We start from the raw sequence: 23,654 nt of genomic DNA, 5'->3' as shown, positions 1-23,654 counted from the left end.
TCCGCACACGAGAAAAGCACGTGGTGACGGGTATGATGGAACATCAACATAGAAAACAATATAATTAAACGTTTTTTTTCCCAGTGTATTTCTCATAGATGACTCTCATGTAAAATTGATACAGTGTTCGTTTGCAGGTTGCGGCCGAAAGTCTCGTGAGCGACCAACGCTCGCAGCTATGCGCGAGCCGCGATCGCACGAGCGGCCTTGTGCGTCGCGCGCTTCAGTTCTTTCACTTGCACTCGCCTACTAGATGGCACCTAGGACCTAACTCCGCGTTTGCGTTTTGCAAAATAGTCGACATTGCGCTGCCACCGCCAGTGTCTCCGTTACCTGTCAAATTTATGCATCTATTCTTGATTTATCTTCAAATCCCTGGCATGGCCGATTTGGATCTTTTAGGGGGCAAGTACACCTGCGAGCTAGACGCGCGTCTTGAGCGCGTGTATCTTTTTAAAAGAAATTATTACCGGAAAACCTAAGACTAGAAGTCTTTAAATAGAGCGTGCATGTTGACTATGCCTACATCAATTATTTAATCGTTTCTCCTAATTTATCTGTTTTGTTTTTTTATTCAGCACGTTTCCCACGCCCTAGGAAACACATTGATCAAACTAATTACGTTAATCAGGCTAATGCATGAAAATGAGCGTTACACGTGAGAATTGTAGAAAAAATACGTATTCCTATGCAAAAGAAACCGTTGAAAAATGGGAAAAGCAAGCATACAAACATACCACCCAAAAAAAAAAAAAGATCAATCAGAGCAAAAATTCAAGTGTGAGAGGTGTTAAATTTATATTTAAATAGTTAACAAATTAAGGGAATATTGCGTGATTTACCCTCTATTGTTTCATCTAGCCACTGTAGAGGACACCGCTAAAATCTTAATTGCTCTTAACGCTCTGATTAAATTAAGTGTTATGAATTAAGTATCAATTTTTCTCTTTCTTTTTTGATGGAGCTCTGAATGTAGTTCCTCTATTTTTTCATAAAATCTTAAAAATTTGGGCAAATTAAGCTACAAACGGACTGGTCGAAATGATCCTTCTAATTGGGGAAAAATAGGTGAAAAACCGGTGGTTACGTAATGATCGAGTGGCCCGGTGGGAGAAAATGGAATCGTATCTAACATTCCTCTAGCAAATAACTTTAACTTCACTGGATGAAGTTTTCTCTTGGAATTTCAAATTTTAGGAGTAGAGGCTGAAAGAAATTTCAATGAACCCTGGGATTTTCGTGTCATCACACATTGAAAAAATAAGCTGAATAACCTTCGAGATCTGTATTCCGTGGGTCTGAATCTGCCTGAATATGTCTTTTCTACTTTGTACACATTTACTGACTAATGAAAACTGTATTGATAAAAATCAACTCGCAGCTCGCTGGAGTTTATTTTTATTTTGCTTTTTTCATTGTCCTTTCACTAATTGAATGAGTTTCACGATGTGGAACTTAGAGAGCACAACGGCCTGGAAGGCCTGTATGAAGTTAATAAGAAAAGATATAGGCTAAAAGCTAAAGGCTTGTGAAGTTAATAGGAAAAGATAGGGACTAAAAACTGTAGATAAACACTCTTCCTGACAATTTAAAAAAAAAAAGTTTTCAAGAAAAAAAAGAGAAGGAGACGAAGACGACAGAGTCGCATTTAGTTTACCATTAGTATGAATCCTCATTCAATAAATAGATCGGATTTCGCTGACAAACTAGGTTCCGCAGACAATAGAGAGATATTAGCTATCTGAAGGAGCAACTGAAATTAATCGGTTGTTCCGAGTTGATTTGAGATCAAACTAAACTGAAGAGCATACTCATAATTAAATTGCAAAACAACAGAAAGGATTTGATGAATGAGAAATAAATCTTCCGCAGAAGAATTCTGCGCAAAAAATGATACATTTTTTGCAAAAAGTGACAGCTGCGCGTGTCCTCGAACACGGTGCACTGGTGCAGGTGCAATGATAACAATCGTCGCGAACAAAAATTGGAGCAAGACTTCGAGTGCAGGCAGAATTAGAGCTGAAGAATTCTCTTTCCATCCAAGACATGGCGCCTTTATCAATCTTAACATTTGAGTGCATCTCCCTCGTACCGTCCAGTTACACGATCAAATGGAGCCATCAAATCGGGCCTCTCATTGGTCGCATCCTCACCTCAGGTCTTTTTCCACCAATCAGAGCTTCAATTTGATGGCTCAATTTTATCGTGTAACTGGACCATTGCGGACGGGACAAATCGACGGTGTAAGTCCGCAACCACGAATCTCCGTTTGCGACGTTTCAGACTTCCTCTCATACTTTATTTTTTAATCGGAAAACAACTCACTGGCAATTCTTGAAAACTTCTGTGATTTTTATTCTCTGTGCGATGAAAATTCTGCGATAACTTCAATAAATAATATATACTTGTTCTCCTTTAAAAAAATAAAATAGGAGGGGTTGGGAGTCTCAGAATCAAAGTGTATACGACCAGGGGCTACTCACTTGGGACCGAGGAAGTTGGGTCACATTTCCTTGGATTTCGTCAAACTATTTCTTCGTTTTTAAAATTTAGCTTGCACTCTTCATCTGATTAATGGTACATTCTAGCACCACCCTTTTGCTCCGTTTGACACAATATTAAGCAGTAATTCAAGATTTTTGCGCAAATGTGACCTAAAATGGCCAAAATATTATTCTGTCAGCTGGGCCACTCTATAAATAAAGAAAAATTTGCTGCCACACAGGCGTTTTACAAGGTATGTAATTGCACACACAGTGTGACATTGCAGAATGGCTCAAAATCGTGAAAAAATTTCTATGAGAATCAATAAAAATGATTGGATTATGTCGCACAGCATTGCAACCGCGCGATATTACAGCTTAATTACCGTTTAATTTGCGCAATAAACACACATAAAATTGAGCTAGTAAAACCGGTCCCTGCATCTCCATCCTCCCAACATACTCCTAGCTCGTTATCCTTTTCTTTCCCTGCCTCCTCTTTCATCTCGCGCTTTGGTTCATGTTTCATTGATTCTTGAACTTGCGCAAAAGGCCTTTTAATCTCCGCCGGAGAGTTTCAGCCTTTTCAGCTTCGCGTTGGCCAATCAGCGGTGAAAAATCGCGAGCCAGACGCACACGTGACTTTGAAGCGAGACGTCTGAAATTGTTTCACAATCATCCTGTCTGAGTCTGGGTCTAGACTAGATCACTTCATAGCGATGCTGACTAACAGCGAATTCTTTTACCACAATTAAACGCCTCTTAAGCAAGCAAGATCGTGCACTGGGTTCTCAGCTTCGGCGAGTTCCAAAAGCGCAAATGCAAAGAAATTACGGCGCAAAAGCGCAGAAAACACGTTTGCGCTCGTGGGTTTCTCTCATTTGCGCATATGAGACCCCAAAAGAGGTTATTCCAAAAACGCCGATTTTGCCCCCCCCCCCCCTTCTGGATTTGGCCCAAACTTTGCTCAGATGTTGTACTAATTGTCCGCGATGCTTGGGAAAAATTTCAGCCCCCTCGAATAATTAGGGGGGAGGGGGCAGGAGGGGCAAAGTTGCAATTTTTTCAAAACTCCAAGGGCCAAATTCAGGGGGGGGGGGGGCCAAAATCGGCGTTTTTGGAACAACCTCTTTGCGCAAACGTACCCATTCAGGGACTTTAGGAGTCACTGAGAGAAATGAAGCATGTACCGCACATCTGACAACAGCGTGATCAAAGAAGTATTGAATTTGAAGTCAAATGGCGAACCATCGATAATTTTTTTTTTTTTTTTTTTTTTTTTTTTTTTTTTTTTTTTTTGAGGAAAGTTATGAATATTATTCCTTGAAATTTTCGGGGATATTAGGTGAAAATTAATCTGAAAAATTGGAGGGAAAATATTCACGAGTTTATCGAGAAATTCGTGTTTTTTCAAAGGAATTTTGGCAACGCCTGAAGGTTTAACCGGTCTTTTTCCGTAGTTCGGTAGTACTGCCGTACTAAAGAAGAACGCCGTATGAACATTCGAGAGTTGGCAAATTTCCTTCGATAAAATGTTAATTTTTGAGGAAAGTCATGAATATTATTCCTTGAAACTTTCAGCGACATTAGGTGAAATTGCGAACAAAATTATCTGAAAAATTGGAAGGAAAATATACACTAGTTTACCCGGATATTCGTGTTTTTTCAAAGGAATTTTGGCAACGCCTCAAGGTTCATACGGCTTTTACCGTAGCACGGCAGTAAGCCACCTCCAGAGAATCACTCTTGCTAGCCCCATGTCTAAAAGACTTCCAAGTCATTCAGAATGACTCACCTTTAAACACGCCTTCTAAAAAAAGATCAAAGTCTGACGATCGCAACACAAAACATCACTACAACTGCATCACACTGAGAATTAACGCACACAAATAACGTCGGGGATACCGCACCAGACACGACACCGAAACTGCATCCCCCAACAATTTCAGACGAACTGAACCACAGGTTGGAGCCTCATCACAAACAATCGTCGGAAAATCCACGGAGAGGGGGCGAGGGATTTTTTTATTCAAATTTTTAAAAAGCATGCTCAAATGCTCGCGTTCAAAAATGCGGTACGATCAATACCGTATTCATTACGACGGCGCTATTGCATAAGTAAAGAGATGAACGCGCCAAGCTGATTTCATTGAACCGGTTTTAATTTTTCGCACCGTCAATGAGCACGAGGAAAAAATGAGGCTGTAGATTGGATCCTATTTAGGATGCCTTCAAGTGTCATCCTCGGGTACACAACGTTGTCGATTCAGTATCTATATATTTACGACTCTCTGGGTCCCCTCTATACTAGAGTCCCTTCATACTGAGAGTCGAGACAATGTGAATCCATTTCTGATTGGTTCCCGTATTAGGCCTCCACGGTGTCACAAACGGGAATAAATATTACATTTTCACCAATTGCAAAGATTATAATCTGGAATGGACCGAGGAATTACGGGTTCAACAAGGAACAACCAGAATGAGAGAAGGAACGGAGAAAGGAATTTGAGAATGGGCCGATCAAAGATTACGAAAAACGTTCAATTTGTGTAATCTTTATTCCCGTTTGTGACTCCATGAGGGGGTGTTGTCTTGACTCTCAGTATAAAGGGACTCTATACTCTATACTGCCTGCTGAGGAAAAACACTGAACATTCGAGGGTTGCCAAATTTCTCCTGATAAAACATGCATTTTTGAGGAATATTACGCATCCTTACCCGTAAATGTTTTATTTATTTTAGATACTATTTTGTATAAAATGATCTGAAAAATTTGAAAAAAAAGTACTCAACGCATATGTTTCCAGAAATTCTGATTTCATTGAAGGAAAGCTGACAATGACTAAAGGCTCACACGGCGTTTTTTCTTAGCACGGTAGTATAGCTCTAGTCTGACAGATTTATGTCTTTTTGGTCCTGGCCTTTGTTTCAAAAATCAGGAAACATAAACGAAGAAGAATAGGGAAAAAGAAAACAGAAAGACAGTTGAAGAAAAAATGAAATATAGTTTTTTCCTCCTTCTCTTTTGATTCTTTCTCCTAATCTTCTCTCTCTTGCACTTCCTGAGTTGAATTAAAATTTCAGGATAAAGATATTTGTTACTTCCTGTGCTTTGTTGTTTTTAGTTGTGTCTAAGTGTGTATGTGCGTCTTAAAATTTAAATATCAGTTGTACAAAATTTCCATGACGCTGTCTTAATTTTTTACTGCTAAGCATTTGTTTTAAATTTTTTTTGTGACATGAAATACTGCATTCCGCATAATTGAACCGTGTGGTTTAGAAACACGCTATATAATTTTTTATGAAATGGTGAATTTTTTAACTGATCCTGTTAATTCAACGCCTTTGAATTTCATTTCAATACGCCGTTTTATTCCCTCATTTCAACTAAAAGGACACATTCATATCCTGAAATCATGTATCTGTAGGAGAAAGGTGAATAAAATAATTGGACTTGATAGTCGGTGGTAGAGAAAAACATTTTAGAGAAACAGGGAGACCTGTTCTTTAATTCATTATCCAACCATACTTTTCGTGTATCGTTTTTAGGTGCCTAAAGACGTGCGATTTTTTTTTTACTCTTCTTAACGCTGGAAATTTATGTAACACTGATGCTTTTTAATCCCTCTAGTCATTTAGAGTCTCTGGTGCAAACACGATTCCGTACATTTTGAATTGAGAGCAGTAGACTTGATTTGAATGAGATATATCAACTATATGTAATGAAGCCAGGCAAAATGGTCCTCAAAGCGAAAAAAAATAAAAAAAAAAATCACTGTGCGACAGCGTTGATGAGTTGGTTTCGTATCATTTAGGAGGGGGGAGGTTTCGTATCATTTAGGAGGGGGGAGGTTTCGTATCATTCGGTTTTCGTATCACAAAAATACCAAAAAGAGGCCTTTTGAGGACATTTGCAAGATAAGGAAAGATAAATAGAGAATTAGAGAAGAAAAAGTGTCGGTGCTGTTATCGAGAATGACGTTTTTCAAACATCATCATCTTTTCATCTTTATCATATTTTCATCATCTTTTCCATCTTTAACAGAACATGCATATGTTACGCACAGATCGTGTAATTGCCCAGTTCATGAATTGGGCAGATTTTTGCTCATTTCATGAAATGGGCAATGTTGTTGCCCAAATTGTGAAATGGCACCAAAATTGCCCATTTCATGAATTGGGGCGGGAAAAAATCGCCCAATTCACGCATTGGGCAAATAATGAAAAAAACACTCACACTCAATTTGTGTAATTGCCCAATTCGTGAACTGGAACATGAAAATATTGAAAGTAAGTATTGAAAAAAGTATGAAAGTAGGAAATGATATCAGCTATACTCTGTCTCACGAACGACGATCCCTGGAAAATATAAGGCAAGTAGTCAAAAACCCCGTAAATGACAACACTGGAGACCGTTCGAGGAGAGAGGCAGCCAGTACAATGCGCAGGTACCGCGCGGCCGGGCTTTGGGTTTACGAGACTAAGTCAGTCAAAATTTGTTTTTCTTCAATTTTATAAAAAAATCATGTTTTAAGTGCGTCAACTGTTGCAGCATAAAAATATAAGCAAGGTGATGTATAATTATCAAAAATGGAGCAATTTTGACGATTTTGGCATCTCAAGATGGCACGGATCATTATCGGATCTTGAGATGCCAAAATCGTCAAATTTGCTTTAATTCAGATAATTTTACGTCACCTTGCTTGGATTTTCATGCTGCGTCGTTTGATGCTGTTAAAAGTCCATTTTCTTTAAAATTAAAAAAAAAAATAGTACTCCTACTAATACGGGTTGCTCAACGGGAGAAGAATTATGTCACGGGCCTGCCGACGGGTTCATCTCTTAACGGGCAAGTGACAAGAGGTCCAAGCACCAAAAGGCTCCGCGAGTCTCTTCGTTGAAATGCCTCGTACAGGTCATTAGCGGTGTTGCCGTCGACTGCAAAAATGACCGTCGGGCCAGGGATCGTCGTTCGTGAGACAGAGTATAATGTAACTCACCTAATTGTTATTGGCGCAGGTCCTTTGCGGGTGGCAAGCGGAATTGCACTGCACTTTATTCTTGAAGCAACGGCACTGTAAGGTGCGACACATAGATTTTTTGCAGGAGCACCGCTGGTACCCCTGTCCACTTCCGACAGACATTTTCCGCACCAATTCCCGAACACTGAAACAATCTTGCGGCACATCCTCCACCTTCAGACCTTTATATTTCACAACTTCAAAAGCATTTCGCGCTAATCGTGTAGAAATAATTCCACATTTACTACCGATCTGGAACAAGCCATTCTCCTCCTTCATCACGATCCCAATAATATTGGCTGGATCGCCGCGACCTCGGTCAAATGTCGGCGTGCGACATTCAACCCAGTGACAGAACAACAGCAGAGTCTCAGCCTAACATTCCAACGACCTCAGAGGCATCAAAGGCTCATCCTGCAGTAACGCTTCGTCAAAAAGCGAGCGAAAGTTTAAAAACGCAGGCACAGAAAATGCTGACACGTGCGGAAAAGAAGTTAGCCAGAGTCAAAGTTGGGGATTGCGTTACCGTCCCCGTCTCCGAATTTGACCGAGGTCGCGGCGATCCAGCCAATATTATTGGGATCGTGATGAAGGAGGAGAATGGCTTGTTCCAGATCGGTAGTAAATGTGGAATTATTTCTACACGATTAGCGCGAAATGCTTTTGAAGTTGTGAAATATAAAGGTCTGAAGGTGGAGGATGTGCCGCAAGATTGTTTCAGTGTTCGGGAATTGGTGCGGAAAATGTCCGTCGGAAGTGGACAGGGGTACCAGCGGTGCTCCTGCAAAAAATCTATGTGTCGCACCTTACAGTGCCGTTGCTTCAAGAATAAAGTGCAGTGCAATTCCGCTTGCCACCCGCAAAGGACCTGCGCCAATAACAATTAGGTGAGTTACATTAGCATGATATCATTTCCTACTTTCTACTTTTTTCAATACTTACTTTCAATATTTTCATGTCCCAGTTCACGAATTGGGCAATTACACAAATTGAGTGTGAGCGTTTTTTTCATTATTTGCCCAATGCGTGAATTGGGCGATTTTTTCCCGCCCCAATTCATGAAATGGGCAATTTTGGTGCCATTTCACAATTTGGGCAACAACATTGCCCATTTCATGAAATGAGCAAAAATCTGCCCAATTCATGAACTGGGCAATTACACGATCTGTGCGTAACACATATATCGTATACTTAAAGGCCGCCCTCCATTTCGGCGCATAGGCAATAAACACACCCGAGAGCGCGAATAGTTGTATTCGAAAAATACACGTTTTGTATTGCCCCATTTACCTTTGATTGAACCAACGAATGATGTTAGTTGTTAATCGATGGGAAGGTATCGTCCACCTAAACAGGGCCGGATTAAGGGGGTGGCCACACGGGCCGCGGCCCATGGCGGCAAATATTTGCAATTTTTTTAAGTGTAGGTATAAAAAAAATCGTATTTAAACAAAAAAAATTACAAACGAGAAAAGGCGACAAAATTTCTTATTTACTGAGAGTATAGTAATTTCTAATTTTGTCGTCTCTTAGTGATCCAAGAGACAGTACCTTCAATTAGTCGAGTTAAGAGAGAAACCAAACACGGAATTTGGCCTAGAACAGCGCGACTTAGAGAGAAATGATAACGAGGACTTGAGATGAAAAGGAGAAGCCCTCGGCGCGGCGATCGGCATGTAACACATATTAGCGCCTACAAGACCGCACGAATACTTCTCGCATTGCATCAAACACAGTGCGGTCATTGCGGTCAGCGTGAAACGCATAGCGCCTACAAGACTGCGTGAATACTTCACGCATTGCGCCCAACACAGTGCGTTCAGCAGCGGTCGGCGTGAAACGCATAGCGCCTACAAGACTGTCTGAACACTTCACGCTTTGCGCCAAACATGGAAGGCCTTGTCCACACAGAGATAGGTTTACGAAACTTAACTTTCGCGCAAAGTTCCGTGAACTTTTGCCAGTGGTGGTGACAGGGCTTTCCCAAAAAATGTGTTCAACACGAGTAAATGCGTCTTATGCACCCCTCCCCCGCTGGCACGTTCACTTGATGGTTTTTATCGAGTTTCAAAACGAATGAGAAGGGGGCGGGAAAATACAGAAGGCCCATGGGCGGCAAGTAGGTGCATCCGGCCCTGCACCTAAGAATCGCCCTCAATTTCGCCGTATAGGCAATAAACATACCGGAAAGAACCAATAGTTCTTTTCGAAAAACAGAACATGGACTCGATGCTCTTACAAGTGGTAGAAAATCTTCACTTTAAAAACTGAAAATTGATAATTGGACCCAAAATCGGTGTTTTCCGGTTTACTGAGCCGTGTATGAGTTTTCGGGGTGAAGTGCGGTTTGCCTGACCTCATCACATTTGTGAGATGAACGACGAAATAGCATGACTTCCAAATTGACTTTTTTAAACCAAATTTGTCTCCCTTGGCAACGCCGCAGACGATATTAAAAAACTGAAATTATGCAATCGGTACACATTTGGACGTGACCGTGAAACCCGTACGAACAAAAGTTAATTTTTTCTTTTAAAATGCGGAGTCGCTTCATATGATCGCGGAGGTATAAACTATGACTCGAGCCATAGGATCATTAAAGTGGGCGCTGATCAGTTTATGACGCGGAGAGTTCTTGTCTCTTTGCGTGTATAGTGATCATTTTATGGAATTTAATGCGCATCCATAATGAACAGTGCGTAACAAGTGCCATTTATAGTGGAATTTAAAGCAGACATCACTCCTCAAATATGAAGATTGATTATTTAAACACGAAGATGTGTCTCACAATTTTTTTTTTTTTCAGTATCAGACGTAACGGTTTGTGATATTCTTTTTTCATTATTGTTTCATAATAAATGGTAATGGAGTTCTTTTAAATATGATGCATCTCGACAATTTGACGTCATTGAGTTGGTTTTTAGTGATATTAAGTTAGCTTTAAGTGAAGTTCCTCGTTCGACCTAATTCAAAAGGAAGTTTGAGATTAAATTGACAGCGCTTAAAAATTTTCCCAACAAATATCAAATTATCAGTTGATATTGTGAAGCTTGTTTTCGCCAGTTCATGCCTTTTCGGTACAACATCTTGAAATACAGCCGCTTATTTATCAATTTAATGCATAAACCTAACACATACAATGGACTCAAGAATAAATTGGAATGCAATTTTTGACAGTATTACCCACAAAAACTCGAAAGTTTTTGCAAATAAATCTCTTAAGATTTAGTTGCTGAAAATAAGATCTTAAGTCAATAGACGGGGTAATGACGCCTGTCGAAATTACTCATTATCTCTTTCTTTATGAGAAAAGAAAAAAAGAATTTAAAAAAATGAGTAAAATTCCCAATGAGCTTAAAAGGAGGGGCTACACTATAACAAATCACAGGGGCAACATAAAAAGTAACAGAAGTATGATCCGAAGGTCAATCGACAAAAAGCTCTCGCTTAATCACGAAATCAAGGAAGTAAGAAAATTATGACTCATAATAATTTACGCTAGGAAGAAATGCACGATCATAAACTCTTGCAAAAAAATTTATATCACCGTTCGGCGAGTAATCTACGCATTGAGTCGCGCCGAATTTCACATTGAAGGAGGTAGGATTATTGGGCGGGAAATTCATCTTACACCGAAATTTAACGGCTAGAGATATTTAACGGCACTGAAATTTAACGGCTGAAAGATATGTTGAAACGACGCCGTTACAGTGCTACAAATGCTAGGAAGCCGAGTCAGGCATCGCTTCACAGCTGGTAAAGTTGCAGGTAATTGCTGTGTAATCGACTTTTAATTGCCTACTGTTGCATGATGATTGTATTTTGTAGTTTAATCACCAGGTCGATAAAATCGAAGGTACCCCGGTGTGAAAATTTGAATAGATTACGGTGCGATACTGCAGTAACAAGGAAAAACCTCGTGTGGCGAAGCCGTTGTCGCTCAGCGCGGTTACTAACTCATGAGCCTTGTCCACAAGGTTTTTGTCCCTTGGCTACGGCTCATGAGTTGGCATATTTTGGAGCTCACTTCCTTTCGTTTGATTTGATGTAAAATCCCACTTTTCCATTCGGCAAAAAGCTATCTCGCCCTCTTTTACACTGTTTCTCAAGCAGCTCACCACGAGCGCACCACATCTAGTCCACACGTCTCTAGTTCCCCTCAGCATAGATACGTCCAAAATTTGTCTTCCTTCTTAATTCACAATGTAATGAAATCTCCTGACAAGACTTATCTTCAATCTGCCAAAGTATGTTGCTCCGATTTTCAATTTTTCAACTATTTTTCCCTCTCTTTGTATATGTCGCAGGCAATTAGTCAAATCAGGCATTTAGTCAAATGCCTAGGCAAATAGTCAAGAAATGTAAGAAACTAACGAAGTTTACTATTTGCCTAGGCATTTGACTAAATGCCTAGGCGCTTGATTAAATGCCTAGGCATTTTATTAAATGCCTGAGCATTTGACAAAATGCCGAGAGGTGATCAGGCACATAGTCAAATGAACGGACCGGGGCCAGAGAGTATTCTGACCGGGGCTGAGCGGAGTGCAATATACCATCCTCCATTCTTGCTAAATTAACGACTGAAGAAGATTTGGAAAACTTGCAGAACAAAGGGAATGAAGAAAGAAAACGCTCTAGGGATTCAAATGAGCCGGAACCATCGGATGCACCTGTAGAAAAAGCTGCTAGATTGGAAGATGACATAAATGATGTCCCTTGCTGTAACTGTCAGACAGGTGGTAAAACTGAACAGTGTTCGACATGTCCTAATGTCTGCCATGCACAATGTGGGCAAACTACCCTCGAAGACGGGCAAACATCCCCTACCTTCCTTTGTAACTTATGCCAGAATGAAATAGTAATTCGTCAGACACGTTCTGAAACTCATGAAAGGCAAAAAGATGCAGCAGCTGGCATGGCAGAATCAAGTGAAAAACTGTTTGATGATTTACAAATAGAAGACAAAGTTATTTTAGCCGTCCCAAAAGTCGATAGAGGGCCTCTTGATCATCAGAATGTACAAGGTTTCGTAACAGATATTCGTAACGGAGTTTACCAAGTCGGAACTATTGGTGGAATCATAAAAAATTGGTGCGCCAGACCTGACCTTCGACGAATCGACTGTGTTGATTTCGACTTTTCACAAATTCCGCGAGAAAAATTCATATCGATCCGTGAGGCGGTTGCAGCCGGCTCTATGTTTGGCGGCCAAGGTGTTATGAAGTGTTCCTGTAAGCCAAGCAAAAAACAATGTGGTACTCGACGTTGTCTGTGCTTCAAGAACAACGTCAAATGCTCCTCAAGATGCCACCATCAGCTTAGTTGCTCCAACAAATGACTTCGGTGAGTAAATTGTTCGTATTAATTGCTAATTTGACTATTTGCCTGATTTTTAACGAGTTTCACTATTTGCCTAAAGGCCATACGGCATTTAGTCAAATGCCTAGGCTCTTTATCAAATGCCTAGGCACTTTATCAACTGCCTAGGCGAATAGCCAAAGTGGGTTTTCGGTAAAATTTGACTATTTGCCTAGGCATTTGACTAAATGCCTGATTTGACTAATTGCCTGCGACATATATTTTCCTTGACTGACTGAAGCTTACCTTCGATAGACGATACCCTCCAATCGGTTAGCAGCATCCTTTATCGGTTCAATCAATGGTAAATTGGGCGATACAATGCGTGCATTTTTCGAATACAACTATCCGCGCTCTCCAGTATGTTTCTTGCCTATGTGGTGAAATTGAAGGCGATTTTTAGAACGATACTTTCGAATTGGTTAACAAAATCCTTTATCGGTTCAATCAAAGATCATGGGGTGACACAAAAAGTGCATTTTTCGAATACAACTATATTCGCGCTCTCCGGTATGCTTCTTGCCTATTTGGTGAAATTGAAGGCGGTTTTTAGAACGATGCTTTCGAATTGGCTGAAAGCATCGTTCATGGAGCAATAAAATATCATGGGGCGATACAAAACGTGCATTTTTCGAGTCCAAATATTCGAGCCTTCCGGTATGTTTGTGGCATATGCGGAAAAATTGAAGACGATTTAGAACGATACTTTCGAATTGGTTAACAACATCCTTTATCGGTTCAATAAAAGGTAAATGGGGCGATACGATACGTGTATTTGTCGAATACAACTATTCCGGTATGTTTGTCGCCTATGCGGTAAGTAAGTTACTAACGGCAACCAACGAGAGACCCTAAAGTTAGTTCATCATCCCATGTAGTCTACAACAAACATTAACCAATAGGATCGCTTTATTTTTTCTTCTTCCTCCTTAGGAACCGATTTCAATGATCAGCCCACTGACATAGAAACGAACTGATCCGCGAGTTTTTCTTAGGGATGCTGAAGAGTGTCTCCATAGAATCTACGGACATCGAACCCATTCTCAACGGTAAAATCAAGAGAGATTACGTCATTGTTATTGTCATCGTTGGATCCAATGCGGTGTGACGGAGAACCCTTCAAGTGACGTCATCGTTCATCGCCCCTCTAGCGTAACAACTTATCCCGATTTCCGCGTGAGCCCCAGAAAGCATGGGTTCATATGTGAAACAGAGCTCACGAGGAAACTTAGATACGCCCTTTACGTCAGAGCAGCGGTGTACTATTACCGCGCTTTTTGAGCGTAGGCATCTGTTCTGCCGCGCTAAGGAAAAACGGCGTATGAACACTCGAGAGTTGCCAAATTTCCTTCGATAAAATGTGTATTTTTGGGGAAAGTTATGAATATTTTCCCCTTGACATTTTTGGAAACTTCGGTCGATATTGTGAGAAAAAATATGTGAAAAATTGGACGAAAAATATCGACAAATTTTCCAGAGATTTCGTGATTTACCAAAGGAAATTTGGCAACGCCTGAAGGTTCATACGGCGTTCTGCCTTAGCACGACAGTGTTGAGGTGTGCTCGCCTTACAACCGTTCTTGTGTTTCCGCGGTACTTTCTCCGACAAAAATTAGTCGGCACAAAAAACAAATGTGAAGGGTTTCTTTGTCGGTTGGGACCCCCCGCGACCCTTAAGTGGAGAAAGCTGCGGGCGTGATTTCAATCGCCGTATTGTTCCTTAAATTTCGATAATTATCTCTTGATTATTCGTGAATTTTAAGAACGAGCAGATGCTGCATCGGGCTCTCACCTGCGAATTTCTCGGATGAGAAATGTTATGAACACGAAGCAGGCTGATACTCAGATCAATAATTTAGTCACGAGCCTTTAGATCATCAAATTTTGAAGACTTCTAGAGTTTTGAATATTTTTCAAGTACATTTTTGAGAGTTTGGGCGTTCGGCGCTTGGAAAGGAAAATCTTTTCGCTGTAAAGAATCTTTTCTTGACAAGCAACATTTTTCACATCATTTTTCACCGCCGAACTTTAAAGTTGCGTGTTCATAATGAGACTGCGGTCGACATTGAGATAAGTTAGTGTTCACAAATGAAGGGCTTACAGGACGAAGCGCATAAATATAGTTTTTGCTGTTCCGAGAAATAAGTGTTTGAAGTTTCGAAATTACAAGGAGCCTTATGGCGGAAAGAAAGTTCAAACTTACTTTTTGGTTCTTAAAAATTGGAATTTGGGAGCAAGTTTTTCCGCAGAATATGCATTAAGACTAATTTTACTTGAAATAGTTAATGTCTCAATTTTTTCAAAAACCGCACTCATACGTTCTTATCCTCAAAGCCCCCCAACTGTACTAAAAATTCTGAAAACAATATTCAATCGAACAAGCGTGATCCAGAGAACTTTTCTTTTATATCTGCATGCAAAGTGCATGTTCCGGTAAAAAACACAGAATTTTAGTATTCAATAGATTTGACCATTAAACTTTTTGTCTGATCTGAATATCGACCTAGAACAGATGCAACCTAATTCTTAAGCGGACCCTCTCGTTACAGGGCATTCAACCCTCTGCCTATGCTGTCAAAAAAAAACAAAAAAAAAAACTGAATTACTTGAGGAAAATGTAGAGTGCAATGCGAGTAGATTAACGGGAAAACGCTGATAAAAAAAATGGAAGTGAGCTGAGTTGAAGAGTGCAATGCGGTCAACCAGCGACAAGGATCCATTGCACTTCCGTGCGGAGAAAAAAATGCTGTGTAAACATTTAAAAGTTGTCAAATCTCTATTTATCGCGGATAATTCCAATAGTCGACCTGCAGGCTGAGTTGCTAAATCATGTTCCTTCATCGGTTTGCCCTCAATGAAAAAACAAGCAGGAAGCTCCAACGCATTGGCGTCGGAGAGCGGCTCTGGGGGCAGTAGTTGTAGTCAAGAATGAGGGCCTAGACACATTTTGTCATTGATGTACAATCCGACAACTGTCGATTCATGTTTTGTAACTTAGCAGATTTACGTAGCCGGTGTATAAATGTGTATTGGGCTTTGATATGGCGAATACATGGCATTATCACTTGTTGTATACTTTTAATTTTGAAAGCTCTTTGGAGGTCCGCTTCCTAAAAAATCTCTGGTTGATAAGTCGTTTAGCGAGGCTGCAAAAAATTTGCATTTTTATATCTGAAAGTGTAGGTATTGGTTTTTTGTATAATTGTTTTTTTGGATTGCTGGAAAAGTAACGCATACTTCTATAATTTAGGACTGAGTCAGGGAAATATAAGGTTCGTTAAATAGTAAATATTCCTAGTACCGTGTGACACTATTGTTAACGAAAAGTTTTTGCAACTTGTCAAAGAGGTTGTTGAATGATCTTCGAATAACTTTTGATGAGCTAGAGGTAATGGTTCTATCTGCAGCTCGTGGACTTCTGTACGATATTGTCCAGAATCATCTAAATTTTCAAAAAGTGTCCGCTTGTTCGATACCCAATTTGCTCATTCATGCATACAAGGAGAAGCGCATGAAAGCTTTAGCAGACATTTTGGAGATGAATCAAGAATTAGATGAAGAATTTATGACTTAAATCACGGCACCTTAATCACGGGATGACCTTAATTACGGCAACTATTTATTGTCCATGAGATGCAGATGGTTCCATTTCCCTAGCTCATCAAAAGGTATTCGAAGATCAATTTCATCAGCCACCCGTACGAACCACGTTTCTAGTGACCCGTACTTGCTTCGCACGTATGAAACATACAATCAGAGAAAACAGAATTCATCTTACAATAATCAATAATCAGTAGGACATGAATCGTTGCGATGTATAATACGACATTATAATGCGGCATTACTATTGTAATTCATTTTAATGATTAGGGGCATTATAAATCATTATTGCCACGTCGGAATGAAATGTTGTAGACTGAATTGAAAAGCATGTTGGCAAAATTTATTATAAAAATAGTATAACATGTAGGTACATAACATAAAGGTAATACAAATTAAATGATTAGAGCGTGTATATTTCATTACATTATAGGTATATTACAATCATTTTTGTCATTGTTGGAAATTTTGATAGTTTGAATTTTGATAGTTGATAGTTGATAGTTTGAGAGTTGAAAATTTGGTTATTTTATTTAGTTAAGGTGATTCGATAGACGCCATATTTTGTGTCAGAATGGCATGCGACATATCCCATCAATTGGTTCCATTTTTTCATTTACTCATCATTTTTCTCCAATTTTAAGTTTCGCAATTCTGTTTTCAGGAGACTAAAGCACTCACTTATCAATTTGTATATTTATATTGAGTTAAGGGTAGAGACGTATTCCTCACCGGAATTGAGGAATGGAGGTGTTACAGTAAGTCCGGCATTAGGTTCCATTTCGACATCAGCGACGATCAACGCTACGATACTGGAAGCCAGTCTTCCGATATTAAATCCCTAGCGGGGAAGAAAAAAAATGCCTAGATTTCGCTAAAAATCCCTAAATCCCCAGATTTGCTCAAATATACTTAAAAAATCCCTAGATTTTGCAAAAAGCGCCATTTTTTTATGAAGAATCATGATGTCATTCGATGTAGCGATTTGCAATATTTAAATCTGATTGGCTCGTTTGAATTTTGGCGCTCTCTGAAAGCAGTGCTAATCCAGACCAATAAAATGAAAGAATATTAGTTGATTTCTTATTATTAACAGGTTGAATGCAGTTGAATGTCAAGTACATCGAAGGACGCAATCGTTTTAATTTCCGGCTTATTTGCGGGGAAAATAGTGTTGCCAAAAAGGCCTACAAAATATAGATGAAAAAATGTTTTCGATTGTCGAAGCTAGAATTGAGGTTAAAAAGTTGATTTTTGGTAACTTTACCTCATCAAAAAAAAATCCCTAGATTTCCTGAAAAATCCCTAAATCCCTGGAAATTCCGGAAAATCCCTAAATCTAGGAATAAACTCTTAGACATCGGATGGCTGTTGGAAGCATTAGAGTCAACATTTGAAACGCTGCTGCAGAATTTGCCGGGAGTATAATCGAGTGTTGAAAGTCAGTAGAATTGAACAATGTAATAATTGCTTTCCGAAATAAGCGTTATAATAAAAAAACAACGAATCTGAACTGTTAATACTGGAACACACCTTCTGTAAATGTACCTTGCGAGAGATAAGTAAAAAAATAGATGTACTGGAGGAGAAGTGCTTCTCCACAGAGTTTGAAGAAGGAAAAAAAAATGCCCAAATTTACTTACTTCAGCATTTTCGGCAAAATCACTGCAATTTCCGAACCTTTTTCTGGCCAGGGGCCAAAATTAAATGATTATGAAGGGCCACTTAGATGTTGTAGATAAAAATAGGACTGTTGAAAAAGTCGCCGTTTTCAATAAATATGTACCCGGAATGGAAGACATCTAGGGGAAAATTGTTACGATTTTCCGATGCAAATATTTTCCTACAATCTATTTTCCTGCGTTTTGGGATTATACGTACTAAGCAGGCTAAGAGCCCGTTCGCCAAAACTAATCGGAACTGTATGAATGAATTGCTCCTTTTAAAAATCAAAACAATATCGAATTGCGATATATTACACAGTTAAGATAGGGCTATGTCCTGTCGTAAGCGGCGACATAAAGTCGATATCATTTCAATAATCGCCCCAATGGCCACGATAGTTGTTAGACGTTTACGGTTTCCCTGGTAACCTTTGTTTGCTATCAGCTGATATCGAGTAAATGACTAGGAAGCTCTAACCCAGTGGTTAAAGCTTCCTTAACCGCGAAAACTTTAAAATTCAAATTTTCAAATTTTGAACGTAAAGTACATTTTTTCCATCACGAGATAAAAGCACAAACAAGTTTTGAATTGTTGACTGTATCACCATGATTCCAAAAATACAATACACAACATAGCATTGACTAACAATAAAACAGTATGCAATAAAATAAAGTCATGACAAGGAACATAGCCGAAAATGGCGCCGATTCCCATCAACCAACGCGCGGTCTCTACAATGTAACATGCTGCATTGATACTCCCCAGCTGGGACCGTCCGGAATAGCAGCTCTAGTGCAAGCACCAGAGCCGCTAATAGTAGCTTGGATCAAGCGTGGTGATTCTTGAATTTGCCGCCAAGAATTTTTCTTATCTTGCTTTAAGCTGACTTTTTCTTGAGACAAGAAAAATAATGTTTGGGTTAAGCAAAAAAGCAGCTTATATCAACCAGAGAAATTCTTGATTAAAGAAAAAATACATCTTGGCGGAAAATTTAAGATTCTTTTTTTTTTTTTTTTCAATGTTCATCTATCCATCATCCGGTTACTGTTCAGCAAAAAATTAGCCTCTGGAGCTAAACTACAATCCCAAAATGCGATCCATCCCTTAAACAGATAGGCCCTTTCTTAAATTCTCAAATGTGGATGGCCTTGTATTGTATAATGCATTCAAGTGAGGCAAATAAAACTGACTGATTTTCGGCGTGATTTTGGTTCCAGCGCGCCACTGTGCGGTAGTGTGCGATGTCCTCTGAGAGAGAAAGAGCCAATGGCAAGTTCAAGTTGGCCGAATTCGCACACGTCTCAAATGAGTGTCCACTCCAGCCAATGCTGCCGGTTTCACCAAAAAAACATCAATTTTTTAGCCAAGACACTTGCTTAATGCGCTGATTTTATAGAAATCCGATGGCAGTTTCCTAGAGTGCCAAAGTTGTTTCAAGTAGGCCCTCAGTCGGAGCTTAAAGGTTTTTTTTTTTTTTTTTTTTTTTCTTTTTTAACAAAATCGCCGTTTTTCCTGAGTTTTCATTGCTACAGACTAGACACGCCCGCCATATTTTCTAGCGCTGAATTCATCCATAGCCTCAAATAGGTCGAAATTTCAAGTTAAGGCAGGCCTTTCATAAACGTTTCATAAACGGCCTCTTGCCAGAGAAAAATCTCTAAATATCCATGACGTTTTCTTTCTATGTAGATACGCTCCTTCTCTTAACCACATTTAATGGAAAGTTTTAAAATTTCACGTTGAGATTCGGTCTCTTCACACGAGAATTCGAATTTAAACTCACGTCTCTAGTTTCAATTATTCTTTCTGATGTCAGAGACGGCATGCCTTGTCTTCCTAACCACGGTTACACATGAAAAAAGAGCGGAATATTTTTAAACCCTCCGGTTGGGATACGTGTATTCACGGTTTCCATCAATTTGTATGCCGGTGCAGGGTGGCAATTCCCAGAATCCGGCACCTGAAGGAATTTCTGGCACCGGCTCAAAGCTTATTTCCCGAGAGGAATTTTCCGTTACGGTGACAAGGGAAATCATGTTGAAGATGAATCTCGGATTTTGAGGCAATGGTCAGTCTTGGTCACGGGCCTGCTTCTACTACGAGTCAACGAGTCAATGAGTCATGGTTATGAGGGACGCGGTTGGAATAGACAAGAGGATTTGCCCGAACTTTTCCCCTTCCGCAACGCAATGCAGCATTTACTCATACTACACGGGGAAAAAATAATAGCCGCACCCCGCATCTATAGTCTCAAAGACCAAAACTTGTTGATTTTTTTAAAAAAAAATCTTATGTTTGAGCATGCTGAGAAATCTGAACCGCATTGATTGATCTGCCGTTATTGCGAAGAGAGCAGTAAGTGCAAAAATGAATTTTTGAGAAAACGGGCACAGAAACTTCTGACCGGAAAATTTTATTGAGAGAAGCCTCCGCTCTTTGTTAAATTGCCACTAATCGTCCGGAAGACTCCTAGAAATCGTTTGGATACTTAAAAATGGACTGATTTTATTTCTATTATATAAGGAGGGTATTTTTCATTTCATGAAAGTAAGAAAAACAATAAAAGATTTAAGGTACCAATTATTATGCTCGAAATTGAATTAGACCTCTCTTCTATTTGTACGTGTCGCACCAGTTAGCACACGCCCCGGTAGTGATGCAATCAGCGACCTTAGTTAGGTTTGGTTGGGTCAAGCAAATAAACCAACTCCCCGGCGAAGCGGAGAGTATCGCCAAATTTGAAGGCGCTCCACGTGTTGCATCAGTTAGCATACTCCCGAGTAATAATGAAAACAGCGATCTTGGTTAGGTTTGGTTGGGTCAAGCAACTAAACTAACTCCCCGGCGAAGCGGAGAGTATTGCCGGATTTCAAGGCGCTCCACGCGTTGCACCAGTTAGCACACTCCCGAGTAATAATGCAATCAGCGACCTTAGTTAGGTTTGGTTGGGTCAAGCAACTAAACTAACTCCCCGGCGAAGCGGAGAGTATCGCCAAATTTGAAGGGGCTCCAAGTCGGATACCCGCTTTTGAAGTTCTTCATCAATGACACCTTTAATATTTCCAGAACTCTTCCGATTTGACAATTTTGCACCTTTTTACTTTCCTTTTTACTTCCAGATTAATCCAATCTTATTTCAATATTGAGACAACCTTGACAGGATATTAATAAAACATTATTATTAGCTGTTTTTTAAAGCTTCTAACAACATTTTTCTCTCAACTTCGCATCAATATTACTCACGCAATCGTGTCCGTTGAACATTCGCAGATTAATACAATCTTATTCCAAAATTGAGACAACCTTTTGGAAAAGATTGCATCAATGAAATTCCAATATTGCCTTAAGGTAAAATTTCCGAACTTCCTAAGAAACTTCTGACCGGAAAATTGCCACTGATCCTCTGAAAGAATCCTAGAGATTGTTTGGATGATTAAAAATCGACAGATTTTATTTCAATCATATAACAAGGGTATATTTTCAGGTTAGAAATTGGCATAAGAGGGCGCGGTACTTTACTTGAAAGCACTGTTTTCATTGGCTCTCTGGAGGAATATTGTCACTTACTGCTGTCATGTCTGAAACTACGTCATTTTTTGCGCGCACTTACGGCTTTCTGAATAAATGTCTCGTTTTGACAAAATTAAGATGAATTTTGCTGTTTGATCTATTTCAATGATTTTATCTAAAAGAGATGAGACGAATTTTGAAGGAAACTCAGTTTCGAAAATTTGACACTTACTGCTCTCTTCGGTATCACGGCAGTGATATATCCTTCCAGCGAATCAGTTAATATCCCACTTTGATGCTAAAATTAAAAAATTGAACCGCAACCCTTATTGAACAAATTCTTTAACTTCGAATATCAAAGCGAACGAACAAAACTATCTCAACTTCACCTTCTCTCTGCAAATCCCGTCTTCTGGCTCTGCAGTTGTCACCGGAGTATTTCTGCGCTCTGGATCATTGTCCTTCAAAGGAGTCCTTAAAAAGCCCTCGAATCAACCGAAAACTGCGATAACTGAATGGTGCATTTCTGGATTTGAATTAGGACGTGAAACGCATTTCAAATGCATAACGAGTGGCAATATTTTGGGGTCTATAATTTCCACTGGTCACCGATGAAGAGTCGTAAGAAGGCTGAGCACTGACTGGCGATGAGTCAGGAGGATCTACGCGACAGCGCCGAATCCTGCGACGAAATTAGCGGTGCTTGGATCGTGTCCTCAGAGTAATCATAGCTTAATTTATTGATCGGTTTCGAATATGCGACGATTGAATAGTCGAATCGTTCCCTGCAATGAGATTGCGCCATCGAGAGCCAATCGGAAGAGGAGAAGAAAAAAGTTTGCACGAAGGGAAAAACGCCCGCCACATGGACTATGAACTTCAGTTCATTTGGAATACCAAAAGTTCAGATTCAAACAATCGAAGTGGCCAGAGAAAAATTCGACCTTAGGTGGACCACGTTAAGCAGGAAGGAACCAAGCCACATCAGCTATTGCCAAATTTAATTGGGAAATTTAATTGTTTACATTAAAATGGCAGTGCAGAATTTTGTGTGAAGTTCGGTGAATTTACTGCATAGTGCGAAGCAAATTCCTTGAAATTGTCAAAGGAATCCCCACGAACGCTGAATTAAGTTGCCCATGTTAACTTTGAAAATAACTGATGTGCCCTGGCTCCTTTCTGATAAACGCGGTCCATGTATGCCTAAAAAAAACTTCAGAACCCGAATTGAAGTTTGGTCTTACTTCATACGGAAAACATAACCGAAAACTTTAGTACCCCATTAGAGTCGCAGCTTTATCTCCGTGAGGCAGTTATTGAATTGGCGAAAACAATTATTAAAATGTGCCTGGAGGTAGAACAAGAATGAGATAACTATGCTGCTGTTTTCTGCTTTAATGTTTTTCTGTTTTCTGCAAGACGGGCTGATAGGGGACGACAAATCGGGAATTAGAGGAAGATCCAATTAAATTTTGCCAACGCTGAAGCCATCTTTGGAGCGATCCATAACAAAAACTTATATTGATGAGAATCTCCAAAAACACGTATCTCGTTTACGGAGTTTCAAAATCTACGCTCCAATTTTATTTTTCTAAAGAAGAACAAACTCTTCATGCAAAGATAGGGAGCAAATACATTAGCAGTGCGGGGCCGGATTCACCTACTTGCCGCCCATGGGCCGCCTATATTTTGCCACCCCTTCTCATTCGGTTTGAAACTCGATGAAAACCAAATGAACGTGCCAGCGGGAGAGAGGTGCATAAGACGCATTTATACGTGTTGAACACATTTTTTGGGAAAGCCCTGTCAACACTACTAGCAAAAGTTCACGGAACTTTGCGCGAAAGTTAAGTTCCGTAAACCTATATCCGCTTGGACAAGGCCTTCCATTGTTCCTCCTGAGGATCTTTTGATAAGGGAGAGATTCAGGAGGGCTCAGAAGATTGAGGATCCGGCCGAGGTTGAGGCGGATACACAAGAGATATGGTGCCAGAGATGGCTCTCTAGCAGAGTCGAT

At 39.9% G+C, this 23,654-nt stretch overlaps 1 protein-coding gene across 2 annotated transcripts in view; it reads right to left on the bottom strand.

Moving 5' to 3' along the window:
• The window catches only part of LOC109037248 (ABC transporter G family member 23), an 80,235-nt gene that overhangs the window by 42,472 nt on the left and 14,109 nt on the right, over nucleotides 1–23,654 (bottom strand). The window contains exon 1 of one of the 2 annotated variants that reach the window (XM_072303826.1): nucleotides 22,027–22,216. The exons of the other annotated variant lie outside the window; for it this stretch is intronic. The gene's annotated coding sequence lies outside the window, so the exon portion shown is untranslated. Of the gene's footprint in view, nucleotides 1–22,026; nucleotides 22,217–23,654 lie in introns of those variants that run through there. 2 annotated transcript variants of the gene reach the window in all.

Source organism: Bemisia tabaci, chromosome 8, assembly GCF_918797505.1.
Source record: "Bemisia tabaci chromosome 8, PGI_BMITA_v3".
NCBI lineage: Eukaryota > Metazoa > Arthropoda > Insecta > Hemiptera > Aleyrodidae > Bemisia > Bemisia tabaci.
This window is presented reverse-complemented; position numbering and strand designations above follow the sequence as displayed.